The sequence below is a fragment of the Chanodichthys erythropterus genome, chromosome 16 (genome assembly GCF_024489055.1).
Source record: "Chanodichthys erythropterus isolate Z2021 chromosome 16, ASM2448905v1, whole genome shotgun sequence".
Taxonomy (NCBI): Eukaryota; Metazoa; Chordata; class Actinopteri; order Cypriniformes; family Xenocyprididae; genus Chanodichthys; species Chanodichthys erythropterus.
The window spans coordinates 14,650,001-14,672,355 of NC_090236.1; the positions used below are offsets into that span (position 1 = coordinate 14,650,001).

At 33.5% G+C, this 22,355-nt stretch overlaps 1 long non-coding RNA gene across 1 annotated transcript in view; it reads left to right on the forward strand.

Moving 5' to 3' along the window:
- The window catches only part of LOC137003229 (uncharacterized), a 15,899-nt gene extending 484 nt beyond the window's left edge, over positions 1–15,415 (forward strand). The window contains exons 1-3 of the long non-coding RNA XR_010891949.1: positions 1–255; positions 2,578–2,751; positions 14,631–15,415. The exon at positions 1–255 is cut by the window's left edge and continues 484 nt beyond it. This is a non-coding gene — a long non-coding RNA (uncharacterized lncRNA). The remainder of the gene's footprint in view (positions 256–2,577; positions 2,752–14,630) is intronic.
- The last annotated feature ends 6,940 nt before the right edge of the window (positions 15,416–22,355 follow it).

The following is a 22,355-nucleotide window of genomic DNA, read 5'->3' on the forward strand; positions in this document are numbered from 1 at the left end:
ATAATGTTCCACAGTTCCTGTTGTCTGGATTTGTACTGAAAAGTCTTGGAATAGCAGTGTTTTCCCAGCAGAACAATCCGATCACGCGGAAGAGAAACAGCGCTGCTGATACGCTGATGTTCTGAATTTGAGCTGATGTTAATTAACACGTGACTTCCTGAGTTCGTGGCGGGAAAGGCCCAGACATTCGTTGGAATAATAAGAGATCTCGGTTTATTAAAAGAAAAAAAATGAACCTTCCCTATTCCTTTTTATGTAAGTATTTTATTAATATTTATTTGAGCTGATACCCGTGTACTCGCTGTACATTTCGATATTTGGTGCAAAAAGCCCTACGGTGAGTCATGTGACCCTCCTGCTGCGACAGACTCCGTTCTGTGACGTCAGTCGTTAACCCATTTCATGATTGGTTGTTTAGCTTCAGATTGATGATGACGAGCACCGGTCACGTGTCCTTCAGAACACGTGAATAAATTTATGGTTCAGTGTTTTTGAGTGATAATGTTCATTGAGCAGCAAGATTTTGTAGTTTTTGAGTCTCTTCTGCTCATCAGTGCTGCATTTATTTGATCAAAAATACAGTTAAAATTGTGAAATATTATTCCAATGTAAATCAGCTGTTTTCTATGTGAATATTTCTATTTCTGATCAAAGCTGAATTTTCAGCATCATTACTCCAGTCTTCAGTGTCACATGATCCTTCAGAAATCATTCTGATATGATGATCTGATGCTCATGAAACATTTCTGATTATTAATTGTTTTCACAGCAGTGATTATGTTCATAATTTCATCTCTGGAACATCAGAAGGTCTCAGATGTCAGTCGCAGCAGGTGGTTTAATATCAGTTAAAGGAGTGTTTCTTTTCTCCGCAGGTCGTCTTGTTTCCAGTCTTTAATCATCTGGAGCACAAACACTCGTCTCCTTCCTCCTCTATGAAGATGATGATGATGTTTTAATGAGATTTTCCTTCCTGGACCTCGTCCGTGTTTCATAGTTAATCTCAGAGCTGTAACTGGATCAGAACTTTGGTCTTTTGTAAAAATATGGATTGGCTTTGAAACAATTTTCCCTCTAAAATTCATATAATTACAAAGAAAAAGCAAGTAACAGTGAATTAAACATGAGATTTTAAGACTGAAATAGTGATTTCATGCTCCACTTATAATGTGACTCAAAGTTTGTTGAAGCAGAAACAAATAACAGTGAAATAACCTGAATTGAGGATTATTAGTTGAATAACAAGTGATTTCAGTGTGAGTCGAAGGTCAAGTGGATGATGAAAAATACAAAAATAAACATTGATATTAAAAACAATAAATAAAAATGACAAACAGCAAAATTACTAAAACTTTAAAGTGAAAATAAAAACTCATTCAAAATATTAAAAAAAAAATACATTAAAAACAACTAATAAAAAAATGACAAAAATAAAATTACTGAAACTTTCAAATTGAATTGAAAACAGAAAAATACAAAAAATAAACACATTCAAAAATGATATAGACATAAAAAAGTAATATAAATAAAATACAAAAATTACTGGAATTTTAATTAATTAAAGTGGAAAATACAAAAATCATTCAAAATATTAAAAAAAATAGACATTAAAAATCAACTAATAAAAATGACAAACAACAAAATGATAAAAAATGAAAATGGAAATAAAAAACTTTTTTTAAAAAAATCATTCAGAATATTAAAAAAAAACTATAGACATTAAAAAACAATATCAAATAAAATGACAAAAACAACAAAACTACTAAAACTTTAAAAATAAAAAAAGGAAAAAACAAAAATACTGATAAAAATGACAAAAAAACAGAATAAAATTAAAATAAAAACAGAAACAGAAAATACACTAAAAAAATAACTGTAAAAAGAAACAAATTTACACAGTAAAATACAGTTTTTCATTGAAACAGAAATATACCATAAAAACAGTGGATTCTATATGCAGATCTGAGTATTCACTGAATGCAAACACTCTTGAGACTAACAATATAGATTTAAAGATGAAACTATCATATTAAACATGAACATTTTTGTAATAATAAATATTTAGTATTTGAATAACACAATAATAATACACTTGCAATAGCCCCCCCCCCCATACACACACACACACACACACTCATGTCCCACACACTTTTTAAAGCAAAGTTACGCCACTGCATTCAATGATCATAAACTCGATAGCTAGAAAAATAAGCATTCTGATCAATATATGCACTATATTACATATTCCTTATATTTTTACTGAACCTGTTCTTCACCCGTTTGTGTGTTTGAATAAATCTATCATGAACACAACTGAATATATTATAGTTATCATTTAAATGTTTATATTTCAACAACAAAGTGGAGTAGAAAGATCATTTAAAAAGTTGATATATTAAACGGACTCATGTGCAATTTAAATGTTTTTATGCAGCTCAGTTTAGATTTTTTTTTTTTTTTTTATAAATTTGATGAACTGATTCTTAAACTTTATTTTGAGTGATTTCTGTGGGACGCGCGGTGTGTTGATCATCTGACGTTTGGTCAGTTTCTGAACAATAACTCTGTGCTCTCCAGATTAGCCTGTTCCTGTGAGTAACCCGAGAGCCGGAGCGGGTCTGCTGTGGGTGGTCCGGCTCTGAGCAGGACATCTGGATCTCTGCCAGAGAGACCATGTGACCTGATCTGATGGAGGCCCACAGCGTCTCTCCGCGGGTCAGCGATTGTTCATCTGAAGTACATACAAACCTGGTGGGTGTGGAAGCTTCAAAAATACAAAAAGTTACTTCTTATCTCACAATTCTGACTTTTTTCTCACAATTTCAAGTTATAAACTCTCAGTTCTGAGTTTACATCTCACTATTTTGATTTTTTTTGTTTTTACATTTTGCAATTTTAACATTTTCCCCATAGGATTTTGTTTATGTTTCACAATTTTTTTTCTTAGAACTTTACATCTTGCAGTATTTATATTTTGTTCACAATTCTGATTTTACATCTCACAATTTTTAAAAAATGTTTCCCTCAGAATTTGACATTTTTTGCTCAATTTTGACTTTACATCTTGCAATTCTGATTTTTCCAATTTACAAAAAATTACCTTTTTATTTTTTTATTCCGAGGCAGAAACAAGCTTCCATAGTTAAGTGAAGATGAGCTACCGTAGCCAAATAAACACATCTGAAGACTTATTTTCCATTTAAATGTCATGTCGTTGGACAGTATCATGTTTTGGTGACTTTATGAGAGTCGATGAGCACAAAGACACGATTATTGCTAGTGTTTGTGTGAGAGATTAAAAGAATCCTTTGCGGTTTCACTGTGAAGATTCATGTTTGTTCTGGATGAAGCTGAGAGCAGCTGGATTCATAATATCATCATTAAACCAGATAAAAGAGCTTCAGGAAACATTTCAAACGCTTTCCTTTCCTTTGAACTCGTTTTAAAGAGCAGCGAATGTAAACATTGATTTTCTCATAAAGTCACCAGATTAAGACCAAGCAGCTGATGAGATCTTAGAAAGTCAATAATGATCACTGCTTTGACCGTTTCAGATATAACACACATGCATTGAGGAGCTCTTAAATCTGCTACTGTACAAAACACGCTCTGTTTATTTAATGTGTATTTTCTGCAAGCACACACGTTAAATATGTACATCTGGACTGTTTGCATAAAATGCATTGATAAGCATTCCTGTCTGAATTTACATACTTGTGTCAGTCAAAAAGTGACAGTAAAGACATTTATAATGTTCCACAAAAATATGAAGCTGTTTTCAACACTGATAATAATCATAAATGTTTCTTGAGCAGCAAATCAGCATATCAGAATGATTTCTGAAGGATCATGTGACACTGAAGACTGAAGTAATGATGCTGAAAATTCAGCTTTGATCACAGGAATAAATTACACTTTACTATATATTCACATAGAAAACAGCTGATTTACACTGGAATAATATTTCACTGTTTTTACTGTATCAAATAAATATAACCTTAATGAGCAGAAGAGACTTCTTTCAAAAATCTTTTGACCGGTAGTGTAAATGTGATTGAAACCGAGCTTACACAACATTCTAAAACACACACATGAATATGTCTGTACCTGAATGACCTCCACACACACACATACATCTTCTGTGTCTCATATTATACAGACCCCATCGTTTCTCAGCACTGCACCATGACACACGCCTCTGAAATGTGACATGTTTAATCCCGGCTGTGTGGTTTTGAATATCTGTGATATGAGCTGTGCTTCTGAGCGCACAGAGCCGCCCTTCAGACTCCACGAGATACCATCGACTGTCCTGTCAGCAGCAGCCCAATACTGAACACGGCTCACAGGACGGGCGTTACGCGTGTCTGACTTCAGCTCAATATATGAGGAGAAATTCTCCTCAGGAGCTGCGTTCAGTTCAGCAGATTCACTGAGCTTTGGCTGGTGCTGTTGAAGTCAGTCATCACTAGTGATGTGATTAACACTAAGTAGAAAACATCAGGGAGCAGATGTGTGCAGTTACTTTACTAAATGATCAGACGTAATTGTCTAGTTTAAACTGTGAAATGATTTAATTGAGCTTGCTGATTTAACACATTTTCACCCTTTATTCAAATATTTTTACAAAATTTGTGATAACGTATTGAAATATGACGAATTGTGCTGACATAGAATGGCTGACTTTACTCATTACATCAGAAAAGTAATCTGACTACGTAATGCACGTTACTTGTAATGTGTTACTTGTTACATCAAAAAATATCTGATTACGTAATGCACGTTACTTGTAATGTGTTACTTGTTACATCAAAAAATATATGATTACGTAATGCACGTTACTTGTAATGCGTTACTTGTTACATCAAAATATATCTGATTACGTAATGCATGTTACTTGTTGTAATGCATTACTTGTTACATCAAAAAATATGATTATGTAATGTGTTGCTTGTTACATCAAAAATATCTGATTGCATAGTGAAAATTACTTGTAATGCGTTACTTGTTACATCAAAATATATCTGATTACGTAATGCATGTTACTTGTTGTAATGCATTACTTGTTACATCAAAAAATATGATTATGTAATGTGTTGCTTGTTACATCAAAAATATCTGATTGCATAGTGAAAATTACTTGTAATGCGTTACTTGTTACATCTAAAAAATTTCTGATTACGTAATGCACGTTACTTGTAATGTGTTACTTGTTACATAAAAAATATGATTACGTAATGCACGTTACTTGTAATGTGTTACTTGTTACATCAAAAAATATGATTACGTAATGCACGTTACTTGTAATGCATTACTTGTTACATCAAAAAATATGATTACGTAATGCACGTTACTTGTAATGCATTACTTGTTACATCAAAAAATATGATTATGTAATGCACATTACTTGTAATGTGTTACTTGTTACATCAAAAAATATGATTATGTAATGCACGTTACTTGTAATGTGTTACTTGTTACATCAAAAAATATGATTACGTAATGCATGTTACTTGTTGTAATGCATTACTTGTTACATCAAAAATATCTGATTATGTAATGCACGTTACTTGTAATGTGTTACTTGTTACATCAAAAATATCTGATTACATAGTGAAAATTACTTGTAATGCGTTACTTGTTACATGAAAAAATATCTGATTATGTAATGCACGTTACTTGTAATGTGTTACTTGTTACATCAAAAATATCTGATTACATAGTGAAAATTACTTGTAATGCGTTACTTGTTACATCAAAAAATATCTAATTACGTAATGCACGTTACTTGTAATGTGTTGCTTGTTACATCAAAAATATCTGATTACATAGTGAAAATTACTTGTAATGTGTTACTTGTTAAATAAAAAAATTTGATTACGTAATGCACGTTACTTGTAATGCATTACTTGTTACATCAAAAAATATCTGATTACATAGTGAAAATTACTTGTAATGCATTACTTGTTGCATCAAAAAATATGATTACGTAATGCACGTTACTTGTAATGTGTTACTTGTTACATAAAAATATGATTACGTAATGCACGTTACTTGTAATGTGTTACTTGTTACATCAAAAAATATGATTACGTAATGCACGTTACTTGTAATGTGTTACTTGTTACATCAAAATATGATTACGTAATGCACGTTACTTGTAATGTGTTACTTGTTACATCAAAAAATATGATTACGTAATGCACGTTACTTGTAATGTGTTACTTGTTACATCAAAAAATATGATTACGTAATGCATGTTACTTGTTGTAATGCATTACTTGTTACATCAAAAATATCTGATTATGTAATGCACGTTACTTGTAATGTGTTACTTGTTACATCAAAAATATCTGATTACATAGTGAAAATTACTTGTAATGCGTTACTTGTTACATCAAAAAATATCTGATTACGTAATGCACGTTACTTGTAATGTGTTGCTTGTTACATCAAAAATATCTGATTACATAGTGAAAATTACTTGTAATGTGTTACTTGTTACATCAAAAAATTTGATTACGTAATGCACGTTACTTGTAATGTGTTACTTGTTACATCAAAAAATATGATTATGTAATGCACGTTACTTGTAATGTGTTACTTGTTACATCAAAAAATATGATTATGTAATGCACGTTACTTGTAATGTGTTACTTGTTACATCAAAAAATATGATTACGTAATGCATGTTACTTGTTGTAATGCATTACTTGTTACATCAAAAATATCTGATTATGTAATGCACGTTACTTGTAATGTGTTACTTGTTACATCAAAAATATCTGATTACATAGTGAAAATTACTTGTAATGCGTTACTTGTTACATGAAAAAATATCTGATTATGTAATGCACGTTACTTGTAATGTGTTACTTGTTACATCAAAAATATCTGATTACATAGTGAAAATTACTTGTAATGCGTTACTTGTTACATCAAAAAATATCTAATTACGTAATGCACGTTACTTGTAATGTGTTGCTTGTTACATCAAAAATATCTGATTACATAGTGAAAATTACTTGTAATGTGTTACTTGTTAAATAAAAAAATATCTGATTATGTAATGCACGTTACTTGTAATGTGTTACTTGTTACATCAAAAATATCTGATTACATAGTGAAAATTACTTGTAATGCGTTACTTGTTACATCAAAAAATATCTGATTACGTAATGCACGTTACTTGTAATGTGTTACTTGTTACATAAAAATATGATTACGTAATGCACGTTACTTGTAATGTGTTACTTGTTACATCAAAAAATATGATTACGTAATGCACGTTACTTGTAATGTGTTACTTGTTACATCAAAATATGATTACGTAATGCACGTTACTTGTAATGTGTTACTTGTTACATCAAAAAATATGATTACGTAATGCACGTTACTTGTAATGTGTTACTTGTTACATCAAAAAATATGATTACGTAATGCATGTTACTTGTTGTAATGCATTACTTGTTACATCAAAAATATCTGATTATGTAATGCACGTTACTTGTAATGTGTTACTTGTTACATCAAAAATATCTGATTACATAGTGAAAATTACTTGTAATGCGTTACTTGTTACATCAAAAAATATCTGATTACGTAATGCACGTTACTTGTAATGTGTTGCTTGTTACATCAAAAATATCTGATTACATAGTGAAAATTACTTGTAATGTGTTACTTGTTACATCAAAAAATTTGTTTACGTAATGCACGTTACTTGTAATGTGTTACTTGTTACATCAAAAAATATGATTATGTAATGCACGTTACTTGTAATGTGTTACTTGTTACATCAAAAAATATGATTACGTAATGCACGTTACTTGTAATGTGTTACTTGTTACATCAAAAATATCTGATTACGTAATGCAAGTTACTTGTAATGCGTTACTTGTTACCTCAAAAAATATCTGATTACGTAATGCATGTTACTTGTTGTAATGCATTACTTGTTACATCAAAAAATAGTATTATCTAATGTGTTACTTGTTACATCAAAAATATCTGATTACATAGTGAAAATTACTTGTAATGCGTTACTTGTTACATAAAAAATATCTGATTACGTAATGCACGTTACTTGTAATGTGTTACTTGTTACATCAAAAAATATCTGATTACGTAATGCACGTTACTTGTAATGTGTTACTTGTTACATCAAAAAATATATGATTACGTAATGCACGTTACTTGTAATGTGTTACTTGTTACATCAAAAAATATCTGATTACGTAATGCACGTTACTTGTAATGTGTTACTTGTTACATCAAAAAATATCTGATTACGTAATGCACGTTACTTGTAATGCGTTACTTGTTACATCAAAATATATCTGATTACGTAATGCATGTTACTTGTTGTAATGCATTACTTGTTACATCAAAAAATATGATTATGTAATGTGTTACTTGTTACATCAAAAATATCTGATTGCATAGTGAAAATTACTTGTAATGCGTTACTTGTTACATCTAAAAAATTTCTGATTACGTAATGCACGTTACTTGTAATGTGTTACTTGTTACATAAAAAAATATGATTACGTAATGCACGTTACTTGTAATGTGTTACTTGTTACATCAAAAAATATGATTACGTAATGCACGTTACTTGTAATGCATTACTTGTTACATCAAAAAATATGATTATGTAATGCACGTTACTTGTAATGTGTTACTTGTTACATCAAAAAATATGATTACGTAATGCACGTTACTTGTAATGATGTTACTTGTTACATCAAAAATATGATTACGTAATGCATGTTACTTGTTGTAATGCATTACTTGTTACATCAAAAATATCTGATTATGTAATGCACGTTACTTGTAATGTTACTTGTTACGTCAAAAATATCTGATTACATAGTGAAAATTACTTGTAATGCGTTACTTGTTACATCAAAAAATATCTGATTACGTAATGCACGTTACTTGTAATGTGTTGCTTGTTACATCAAAAATATCTGATTACATAGTGAAAATTACTTGTAATGTGTTACTTGTTACATCAAAAAATTTGATTACGTAATGCACGTTACTTGTAATGTGTTACTTGTTACATCAAAAAAATTGATTACGTAATGCACGTTACTTGTAATGCATTACTTGTTACATCAAAAAATATGATTACGTAATGCACGTTACTTGTAATGCATTACTTGTTACATCAAAAAATATGATTATGTAATGCACGTTACTTGTAATGTGTTACTTGTTACATCAAAAAATATGATTACGTAATGCATGTTACTTGTTGTAATGCATTACTTGTTACATCAAAAATATCTGATTATGTAATGCACGTTACTTGTAATGTGTTACTTGTTACATCAAAAATATCTGATTACATAGTGAAAATTACTTGTAATGCGTTACTTGTTACATCAAAAAATATCTGATTACGTAATGCACGTTACTTGTAATGTGTTGCTTGTTACATCAAAAATATCTGATTACATAGTGAAAATTACTTGTAATGTGTTACTTGTTACATCAAAAAATTTGATTACATAATGCACGTTACTTGTAATGTGTTACTTGTTACATCAAAAAATATGATTACGTAATGCACGTTACTTGTAATGCGTTACTTGTTACATCAAAAAATATATGATTACGTAATGCACGTTACTTGTAATGTGTTACTTGTTACATCAAAATATATCTGATTACGTAATGCATGTTACTTGTTGTAATGCATTACTTGTTACATCAAAAAATATGATTATGTAATGTGTTACTTGTTACATCAAAAAATATGATTATGTAATGTGTTACTTGTTACATCAAAAATATCTGATTGCATAGTGAAAATTACTTGTAATGCGTTACTTGTTACATCTAAAAAATTTCTGATTACGTAATGCACGTTACTTGTAATGTGTTACTTGTTACATCAAAAAATTTGATTACGTAATGCACGTTACTTGTAATGCATTACTTGTTACATCAAAAAATATCTGATTACATAGTGAAAATTACTTGTAATGCATTACTTGTTGCATCAAAAAATATGATTACGTAATGCACGTTACTTGTAATGTGTTACTTGTTACATAAAAAATATGATTACGTAATGCACGTTACTTGTAATGTGTTACTTGTTACATCAAAAAATATGATTACATAATGCACGTTACTTGTAATGTGTTACTTGTTACATCAAAAAATATGATTACGTAATGCATGTTACTTGTTGTTATGCATTACTTGTTACATCAAAAATATCTGATTATGTAATGCACGTTACTTGTAATGTGTTACTTGTTACATCAAAAATATCTGATTACATAGTGAAAATTACTTGTAATGCGTTACTTGTTACATCAAAAAATATCTGATTACGTAATGCACGTTACTTGTAATGTGTTGCTTGTTACATCAAAAATATCTGATTACATAGTGAAAATTACTTGTAATGTGTTACTTGTTACATCAAAAAATTTGATTACGTAATGCACGTTACTTGTAATGTGTTACTTGTTACATCAAAAAATATGATTATCTAATGCACGTTACTTGTAATGTGTTACTTGTTACATCAAAAAATATGATTACGTAATGCACGTTACTTGTAATGTGTTGCTTGTTACATCAAAAATATCTGATTACATAGTGAAAATTACTTGTAATGTGTTACTTGTTACATCAAAAAATTTGATTACGTAATGCACGTTACTTGTAATGTGTTACTTGTTACATCAAAAAATATGATTATGTAATGCACGTTACTTGTAATGTGTTACTTGTTACATCAAAAAATATGATTATGTAATGCACGTTACTTGTAATGTGTTACTTGTTACATCAAAAAATATGATTACGTAATGCACGTTACTTGTAATGCGTTACTTGTTACATCAAAAAATATATGATTATGTAATGCACGTTACTTGTAATGTGTTACTTGTTACATCAAAAAATTTGATTACGTAATGCACGTTACTTGTAATGTGTTACTTGTTACATCAAAAATATCCGATTATGTAATGCACGTTACTTGTAATGTGTTACTTGTTACATCAAAAAATATGATTATGTAATGCACGTTACTTGTAATGTGTTACTTGTTACATCAAAAATATCTGATTATGTAATGCACGTTACTTGTAATGCGTTACTTGTTACATAAAAAATATCCGATTATGTAATGCACGTTACTTGTAATGTGTTACTTGTTACATCAAAAAATATGATTACTTAATGCACGTTACTTGTAATGTGTTACTTGTTACATAAAAAATATGATTACGTAATGCACGTTACTTGTTGTAATGCATTACTTGTTACATTAAAAAATTTGATTATGTAATGCACGTTTCTTGTAATGTATTACTTGTTACATCAAAAAATATGATTATGTAATGCGCGTTACTTGTAATGTGTTACTTGTTACATCAAAAAATATGATTACGTAATGCACGTTACGTATTTATGCAATAAATAAATAGAATTAAAGTGGTTTATTTGTATGTTTTTGTAAGACACCTCCAAACCTTGAGTTAGAGGTTAAACTCTTCAATACAATGAGAGAAATCACACATCTAATGAGGTTATTAAGTGCATGTACGGTTTCAGTTCTGTCAGGAAACTATCTCTGACTGTTTGTCCCTCTAAAGTTCTGATGGTCGATGTTCTAGTCAGCATCTGCCAATGATAATGTTGTTTTGAGGTTGTTTTACTGAATCCATCTCTCTCTCATCAGCACAGTTGAGGAGTTTAGGGTGTCTGATGAACGTGACCGTCCTCAACTCAGCCTCAGATGTATGAAGAGATGTTTTGACTGAAGTTTTCTGATTTCTGAAAGAATTCACTTGTGACCACATTATTTCGGTCTTACAATAATTCAAATGATCACAGAAGTACTGGGACAAAAGTTTATAGTTCGTAAACACTGATGTCTGCAGTGGCACTTTTGAAAGTAACATGAAAGTAAATGTGTAGTTTGGGTGTTGTGGATGGCTGCTTGGTGGAGGTTTAGCAACCCAAGTCAAATAGTGCTGGTTTAATACTCAGGGTTAAGGGTTTGTTCAGAATGATTTTGGTGAAACTCTTCATACTTAATGCCCTACAGCTGATGTCTTGATTTAATAAGCCATGTCTTTCTCCTCCCCTGATGAGTTTATAAAACACTTGTAATAAGTCACAGATCTGGCATTCCTCCGTTGGGCCCCGGGGCTCCTCCAACATACTGTTCATATTCAAGCAGATTTCTGAGACTGACGACCGTCCCCGCGTTGAGGAAGAGGAGAGACAGACAGGCGACGGGTGAGACTGTGAAGTATTGGGTGTAACTTTATTCCAGACGTCACTGCGATCATTAAAATAGAACAAAAGTACAAGTTTAAAAAGATTTTTTATGCTCATTTCTCCAGATATTTTGTGATGAAGCTCTGAGGTCCTAAAAACTTACAGCAGAGATTTATTATAAACATACTGAAATGGTTCCTCACTGAATCTAAAGTAATCCAGGTTTATTGGAAATGTTTGGACCTGTAACTTCTGGAATCTCAATGAATGTCATCTGTGCCATACAGAAACTCATTTAGACTTTGATTTAAATTAGACTCATTTAGACTTGCAGTCTGAACACGTTTTTTCAGCAGGATATAATTGACCCTGATCATCAGCTGTTTTTAAACAATCGGCTGATGGCTCATAGTAAAAAGAATTGCTTTTGTCGGTGCATCTCTAATTGTTTTATGAAGGCCACATTAAAACCATAAAAGTATGTACAGTAGGTGTACTATTTTTGTGAAGAAAAAGTACTTTTGTGTGTGTGTGTGTGTGTGTGTGTGTGTGTGTGTGTGTGTGTGTGTGTGTGCAGCAGAATAGTAGGCAAGCTTTGGGACAAGCTACTTCATCATAACTGCATCTTTAACAGACTGTGACAAAGTTTGAACTTTCATTTAATTTTATCGTGTCGAGAGAGATGCAACAGCACATAGATGCATGATGCATTTAAAAGTGAATGACCAAATGCATCAAATGTGTAACAGTTTACAATGCTGTCATAAACTCTGGATGGCGCAGGCTGATAGGTCCAATCGGCTTGCAATCACATTATTCTCTATAGGGAACAGCTGATTGATTCCTACTGTATCAGTAGCTAATGAGCTCGCTGCTCAACCTTCAAATGCTGGTCAGCATTTTCTGTAGCAGTTACAGCGTGCTTTCAGTAACCCTCCACCTTCCCCAGCTCCACCTGTATAGATCTGCTACGGGTAATTCATGTATGCTATATTCTACAGCTATAAAAGCAGCAGCAGCAATAACCAACATACTGATTATTAATCACTCAAATCCCTTTATCTAAACCTCTCTACTTTACAAATGTACAAACTACATATATATGCTCACTTTTAAAGCTTCTTTCAGCCTGTGTGAAAGCAACTCAAAGCGATTCATTCAGTGGAAGGTTGCAAAGACACATTCAGTCCAGTGTGGATCTTCTGGGATCAGTTCGCTCATTCCCAGTGTGACCCAAATGCGCCACAATTACTTCCATAAGTGCCGTCGGATTGTGGTCTTTGGGCAAAAGAGATTTTCTCCCCCTTCTCCTCTCTCTTTCTGCCTGAAGGCACATTTGTGACGTCTCCAGCTGGTCTGGCTTGTGGTGGGAGATTGAAACCTTCGTATATAAATAAAAAACTTCCCTCATACCAGCAGTTTACTGTAATGTTTTAGTCCGTCCTGCTTGTGTTTACATCCACAAACTCCCATCCCAAAGCCCTGTGTTGTCATGGAAACGGTGTGTTTTCAACGTAAAGCAATCATTACCATCAAGCCCAGTCTGCTTTAACTTTCCACAATCGTACAGAAATCTGATGCGAAACAGACACGTTGTGTTCACCGGTCCGACAGAAATCACTGTTTTATATTAATCGCATTATTACAATGAAATTTTATTTATTTTGAATCATTAATCAAATTAAACGTTTTGAAACACTTTCGTCACATTATTGGCCTATTTAATTGAAATTAAATTATGGTTTTTTTAATTTTTACTGCTAATCAGATGAAACATTTTGAAACACTTTCAGCACATTTTGGCCTTTTTAAATGAAATTATATTAATTATGAATATTTTTATTTTTGCTGCCAATCAAATGAAACATTTGATATACTTTTGTCTCACTTTTGGCCTTTTTAAATTTAATTAAATTCATTATGATTTTTTTTATTTTTTACTGCTAATCAAATGAAACATTTGCACAGAAAATATTGCAAAATAAGGTGGATATGAAAGTCACATTAAAAAAGTTTTATTATGCTGTTATCATTTCTTTTTAAATGTTGAGATTTTATTGTTTCACTTGTTTCCTTTGTGTGAAGAAAACAAATGCAAACCAGGGTAAATATCTAATATTTATATAATATTTTTATTGTATCATTTCTTATCAAGCTGTAATTTTGCATTTAACTTTGCATACTATAAGCAGCTATATTATATTATATATTGCGTGATGATTTATGAATGTTCATGACTTTCAGAAAATAAACAAAACTCACTGAGAAAAATAAAAACCATTAATATATTTTCCTTGAAAGTCTCTGTAGGTGTTTGAGGTCAGCTGCTGAAAGAGTAAAGAGTAAAGTTACTGTTTCTTTGTTCTTTAAAGGTCACGGAGGCCTGAAATCAAACATCAGTGGAGACGCACAGAGACTTCACACACGAGTCCAACCTCACAGCATTGTGACCAAACGCTGGACAATCATTTCATCAGACGCTGGAGAGACAAGAAAGCGTTTTCTACTGAAGAGAGCGTCCCACTTTATTAAGGCATGATGGGAACCCCTAAACGGTTCTATATATGAACGAAACCCTTTAGGGTTCTATAGATAAATCTTTTCTACTAAGAGTGAGATTCAAGTTACATTCATTTATTTGTAAAAAGTGGAAAAAGTGACTAAATAAGTCGTTCCAGTGACATATTTCAGTTCTCAAAGCAGACATGTACATGTTTTGATGGAGTGTGATAGAAATAAGCACACGAGGGGTAACGTGAGGTTAATGTCATTTAACCACAAAGCTGCTAATTAAGCGAAGCTGAAACGAACTCGTCTTTATGATTGTGATTGATGAGTATAATCAGTGAATTACTGCCTCTATTTGAGCGCTTTAATTATGAACAGATATAGATGGGCGGCAAAACGCAGAATTATGCACGCATAAAAAACAGCAGAATCATCAAAAAACATTAATTAAAAACAGAAAGATGAACCTCGACTGAGTTCAGGAATGTTTCGGGATAAACAGCATGTCATTGTCTGCGGAGGGGCACAAATTAATAACAACAGTTTCTACATATTTATCTCAGATTTCATATTTATGATCTTCTGAATTCATCTTGCTGGATTCTGTGTTACATACATGGTAAGTGATTGCAGATGTCATTGAAATAAAAGAGACTGGATGTGTTTCTGTGAAGTTATGGAATCAGACTTTGTGTTTTTTAATCAAAAGTGAACACATTCTCAATGTCTAAGAAGGTCTCTGAGACGTGGAGCACAACTGATGCCTTAACGCGCCGTCTATGAAGGAAGGAAACTCAGTAGGGTTTGACGCGGAGCCTTTGATTACTGAACACCTGAACTCACACTGACGGTTAATCCCTCCTGTCTCCAGGATCGCTGTTCCGCATCCGAGCTTCCAAGACTGGAACCTGGAAACAGAGAGGGAATGAGAGAATATAGGAAAGGAAAAATGAGTTGCGTTCATGGAGTGCAGCCATCAGAATTAAACACAGCGGAGAGCGAATACCGCGGTAAACTCCATGGTAACAGAGGAAATCCACTAAACAATGAGATTAACAGAGCGGTTCCCATTGATTTTCTCCACAGGGAAACTAATTTTGAACTTAATCCACCGGTTTCACAGACAAGACGTGTTTGATCTGTTTCAACTGAATGTAACTTGCAGAAACCTCTCTTAAAACATGTCAGTGCCATTGTTTTGTCTCAAGACGCACACCAGTGATGTTTCATTTCTAGGGCATGTTTATAAAAGCTACTTAAATGCCCTAATTAAACTAAGGCCTAATCCTGGCTTAATCTAAGCCCTGTCTGTGAAACCAGGCCAAAGCTCATTAAAGAGAGTCTAATGTGAGCTCTGAGGTTGTCATTCGATGGTATTTGCTTTTGTGTAAGCCGCTTGACTGCATTATTTCAACCTGCTTTATAAAGAACCATGTTTAATGGTGGAATTCCTAGTGAAAAACTACATTACCCATGATTCTGTAAAGAAATCCCCACCAATCAGAAAATTGTAAGAAAGTGTCAATCATGCTTTAGCTCCGCCCACTCCCATGAAGCACCTCAAATGACATCATCGAGTCGGTCTCCCTACACGTTCAAACAACTTAAATACTCCATGTCGCATTTACATTTCAAATCCCTCAGTTCTCACCATCTCCAAAAAGCCTAATGTTGATTCTTGTTTTATTACGAGCTCTGTCGCGCTCTCTGTTTGCCAGTAGAATGTCCTCTGTTCGTCATTTGTTTAAAACGGCCGATTCTTCAGATATTTAGAGGCTCAATGTCAATCTTTCTCACTTGTTCTGTGTCACTCACACACGCGTCAAAGCAGCCGGAGCAACTTTTCTCACATGATATGACGAGACACACACAAGTGACGTATGACACAATTTACCATGAAAACCATCCGGACAGGTCTACAATATAAACACTAATAACAGGCACAATAATATAGTGAATCAGGGTAAGACAAAAACATGTTTTGGAAGGAAGATTGATGATGTATTGACTCTAGTGATGTCAAAATTGGCACGTTAACATGTGTAATTAATTAATTTTTACATAGCATCTGTTTTTGCTGTCATAATTTGGCTAGCATAACATTAAATAACCACGCTCTTATTCACGCAAATGCTTTTAAACCGTTCAAGCGCCGACAAACGAGAACGCGCTGTCTGTGAATGAGAAACACACGCGACTCATGTGCACAGAAAGACGCGCACCAGTACCGAGCTTGAACAAACAATAACACACAGAATTATGGCAAAATGGCAGTTTTGTGGAGTATCCTCATAAAAGCAGTCTTAAATGAGTTATATAACATCAACTTGTAACTCTTAGAGTTGTGAGGAAATGAGAGGCGCGTCGTGTTCGGCAGCGGCAGCTCTTAAAGTGACAGCAGCCTAATAAACCAGTTGATGTGATGATGTCTGTCATTAATGTTCATCAAAGAACAAAGATAACAGAGAAAACTGTAGTTTTAATGTATATTTAATTTATAATTTATGCAGTGAAGACTTTAAAGTGTTTGATAACTTTATTAAATTTCTGTATATTTCTTACCTGTTAAATATGACATTTATTATAAAGGTTTATGTGAATATTGTTTTAAGTTCACTTAAATTAAAAGTTGTTATTTTTAAAGACTAATAAATGCTGATCAATTTATTGAACAGTAGCAGTGATTCTGTCCTTCATTCATAAAAAGATGTTATTCAACAAATATTTAAAATCCGGAGAGTAACTGTAAAATTATTACAATATAAAAATATTAAAAACAATGTTTTTAATCACGATTAATCACAGCAAAAATGTGTGATTAATTAGGTATTTTTTAATCTATTGACAGCACTAATTGACTTGTTATTTTTTTCATTTTGAACAAAAAAAACAGATAACATGAACTAACAATGATGCACAGCATTTCTTAAACTTTGATAATGTTAGTTAACAAAATGCAATTCTTCATTGTTAGTTCACGGTGCATTAACTAATGATGCAACTTTTGATTTTAATAATGTACTAGTAAATGTAGAAATTGACTTGAACTTAGATGAATAAAAGCTGTAGAAGTATTAGCCGATGTCCTGATGAAACCTTATTGTAAAGTGTTACCAGTTAAATTAACGTATGTAGACTCGTGTAACTCAGGCAGGGCTGAAACACTTTAACATCAGAGACTCTGCTGATCCAGGTCAGAGGTCAAAATGTGTTTTGAGGGGTGAATCTGTCTGTCTGAGAAACTGATACTGTTCAACTCGAAGAACTGATGCTGGTTTTCTCTCTCACATGGAGCCTCTGGCCAACAAATCATGATGTCTGTAATGAGCTTCTTAAAGATAGGGTGACCAGACGTCCCGTTTTTCCTGGGACAGTCCCGTATTTCAGCTCTATTTTTAGTGTCCCGACTTATTAAGAAAAAAATAATGTTTTGTCCCGTATTTCATCTTTCATCTGGGTGATGGAGTTCTGTCACACAAGAACAGCCTAATCAATTCGTCATAGTTACCATTCAATCACAATTCGTTATCGATTAGTGAAGGCGGGATAGGCGGAATCACGCTGAATAACACAGACCGGAAGCCTCTCTCTCACGCACTCTCTCTCTCTCTCTCTTTCGCGCGATCAGTTCTCCTCACGCCTGAATGGTCAAATGCACACATAGTTTTTCAATATGTCCATCGTGTGGAGTATCTCACTTAAATACAGTCGGTTAAGTGGACGTAAACAGGTGGGTAAAAACAGGAAATGTGTCAGTAGCTTATATTACATCCATGGATTCGGTCTTAAAGGGACAGTAGCCTAATTAAATATTTGTCAGTATATTCAAATGTGAAAAAACAAGTTTAATCTCTGTCGTATTTGTTGTATTGTTTGTAACTTGTTTGTAAATTTCTTTTTATATAACAATATATAACAAATATTTATATCTACACTGCCCTCCAAAAGTTTGGAAACGCCCTAGAAAAGTGGGGTTTTGGACAATATTGGCATGAATCCTTTTTAATTTGTGATAATTTTGCACTGGTAAGGGACAACACAAATTATAAAAACACATTTTATTACATAAACAGTTTATACATAGAAAAAAACTTAAATTTTTGATTCATCAAAATATCCAGCATTAGCAGCTATCTGACCTAAACTGGGTTCTAATTATTTCATTGTATTCTAAACTTAATTGGCAATCAATTGTTGAAGCTATTAAGGTGTGCTGACCCAAAAATCTTTTACAAACCTGGGCCAAGTTTAAACCAGTAACCAGCATCACAGCTGGCAAAGGGGCATGTCTGACTTTGACATGTATATACTGCCATTATTATGTAATGAAATGAAATGAACACATGAAAATTATTATTGCTGGATAATGTCAAGTTACTGTAATGTATTTGCACCAAAAAATTATAAAGATTTATGCTGATATCGTCCAAAACCAGACTTTTCCAGGGGTGTTTTCAAACTCTTGGAGGGCAGTGTATATATATATATATATATATATATATATATATATATATATATAATATAGTGAAATAAAATTTCTTATATCATGGTCATATTGCGCACTCGTCCTGTATTCCACCATGAGAAATCTGGTCACCCTACTTAAAGAGGACCATGAAAAAGAGTTCTTCTCTATATCAGTGTTTCTGAACTCCATCTTGAGTTTCTTCACAATATTCCTCATTTAAATAATTCATGCGCAGAATAAAGGGGCGGGGCCTGCTTGAGTTAGTTAGTAGTGTGTTGAAACTGGTGGTTATGGTAAGGGGTGGGACATTTCCCAAACACCAATCACAACACACTGCTCCAGCCGACCAATCAGAGCACAGAAGGAGGGGCTTCAGGAACTAAACAGAGCGATACTGACAGACTGGGAAGAGAGGAGCTGCAACAATGGAGAATATGAGGAGAATAATCAACCTGTTCTAGTAGAGACAAAAACAAATGGGCATAATAGTTCCTCTATAAACAGATCAGCTGCTGTAAATCACCACAGTAAACATGATTCTGCTCGCTCTGCATCAAGGCTTTCGGTAAAGCATCTGTCTTTGTTTATCAGACGTCAGCCGTCACAGCAGAACTGGAGGAATTGTGGTGAGCTGGTGAGTTTTTGGTGAGCAGTTTTGCAGAAGTGGTGTTTCACAGGATGTGGTCTTCCACAAAACATTAAGTCCGAACAATAGAGACAGGAAAAGCGAACAACAGCGCTTGAAAGCAACAGAGTGGTATGAAGTCACCACTTCAGAGGCTTCGCCAACATCTCTGTTTCCACACATTCACAGCTGCCATAGAGAGAGAGAGAGGAGGGAGGGCGTCTCACTCCCACTTAAATCCCGTCTGATTGTAGCCAAACCAGAAGATTAAAGTCCTTTGAACTGAGGGAAACTCAAGCCAGTCAGCCCGTTTAAAGCTCTCCTTGTTTTGCTTTTTTCTCTCTCTCCATATGGTCACACCATTTCCATTCCTCTCAAATGAAGGACTGAGACTCTGTCTGTCTGATACAACATTTACAAAGACTTTTCTACATGTTACAAGAGCTGTGGAAATAACATGTGGATTCACTTTAACAGGACCAGCGCATGAAGTCAGTGACAGTGATTTAGTTCATCGTTTTTTGACATGACAAATATTTTTACATTGCCAAATCAATTGTAGTGTTCAGTTAAAACATGCATTAAGAACAGTGTAAATGACAATGACAGTGTGGATGACGTTAAAGAATAAAATGAAGGGAAATGATCTTAATATAGACTTTCTTTCCTCTTATAACTTGCATGCTTTATTGCAAAGTGCTTTAAAACTACTCAGACACTCTGCAGAACATCTAGTTTTGTGTTTTACAGAAAAAAAGAAACTCATGAGGGTTTTCAACAACATGAGGGTGAATAAAAGCTTTTTAAAGAACCGTCTCCGTCTGCATGAGAGCAGCGCTGGTCGTGCTAAAGTGAATCCACATGGTATTTCCACAGTCAAACATCTCTTACTGTCACAGTAACATGTAGAAAAGTCTTTGTGAATGTTGAATCTGACAGTCTCAGTCCTTCATTTTTGAGAGGAATGGAAGTGATGTGACCATATGTACATGTTTGCATTTGGCAGATAATTCTATCCAAAGCCTGCATTTTATCAATAAATGCATTCCCTGGGAATCGAACCCGTGACCTTGGAGTTGCTCTACAGTTTAAGCTACAGGAATGCGTATAGATTTTATTATTGATAAAATGACTGCTTTAAACTGATTTCATTCATGTGGAAGCGATCGGATGGTCTCTATATAAACAATAAAGTTGTGGTAACATTTACGGCTGTTCAATGTTTTTTCTTGGGTGAATTTCTGCAGACATTTCAATAGGAATCCACTAGGGGTGTCACAGTTAGCAAGTTCATTTTGCAATTATTTCATTGTAACGTTTTAAAATATTTAATGCAATTAATGCATCATCTGTTGTTTTCCTGCCATCCTTTGACCATAAAGAGTTGTGCAAACAGTCAGATTATCAGCTCTTAAAGTGACAGCAGCCTAATAAACCTGCTGCCGTCTGTCATTAAAGCGGACCTATAACGCCTCTTTTCACAAGATGTAATATCAGTCTCTGGTGTCTCCAGAATGTGTGTGTGAAGTTTCAGCTCAAAATCCCCCACAGATCATTTATTATAGCTTGTCAAATTTGCCCCTATTTGGGTGTGAGCAAAAACACGCCGTTTTTGTGTGTGTCCCTTTAAATGTAAATGAGCTGCTGCTCCTGCCCCCTTTCCAGAAGAGGGCGGAGCTTTAACAGCTCAACAACAACAAAGCTGGAGAATCTCACGCAGACAAAATGAGGAAAGTGTTCAGCCTTACATTGTTCAAACTGATGGAGAGACTCAGGAAGAAGTTACAACTTTTAGACGTTTCTGAATGGTTAGTGGATAAATTGATGTAGTTGCTGTGGAGTTGATTCAACTCATCCTCTAGCATGTGTCGTCATGTTCATCTTTTGTGTTGAATTGACCCTCGTTTGTGAAGCAGTCCGGCGTAAAATGGCGGCATGACAACAACACTCGACTACAACAACTCTTCCTCTTCTCTGAAGCAGCCCAACATGGCCCAACATTTATTTATGTAAATTTTAGGGTTTGTGATGTCACAAATCTGGGAAGAAGCTTGTTGTAGTTCCTACCAGCCGTTTAAAAAGCGATTTCTGTAAAACAAAATATCTCTTTGCATTGAACTTTGAGCGTTGTAACTTTGCAGATGTTGTTTATGATCAAACGGCAACATTACACACTAACTAAAGTTAAAAAAGTCAAATCATAATCTACCGCCTCTTTAATGTCACTACTTATTTATGTTTCCTTAATGTTTGGATCCCCAAGATTTTTTTTAAACTTCAGAAATAATGTTTTCAAAACATTTAAAACCAGAAAAGAATAAATGTCCTGTACAGAAATGGCTGCAGGTTCTAACAGGAGGAACTTGAATTGTTCTGAGATCAGGATCTGTTTGATGTGGTGAACAGTGAACACACACACACACACACACACACACACACTCTCTCTCTCTCAGAAGGCTCAACTCAGGATTCTCTGGAGATCTCCGTCATAGTTTT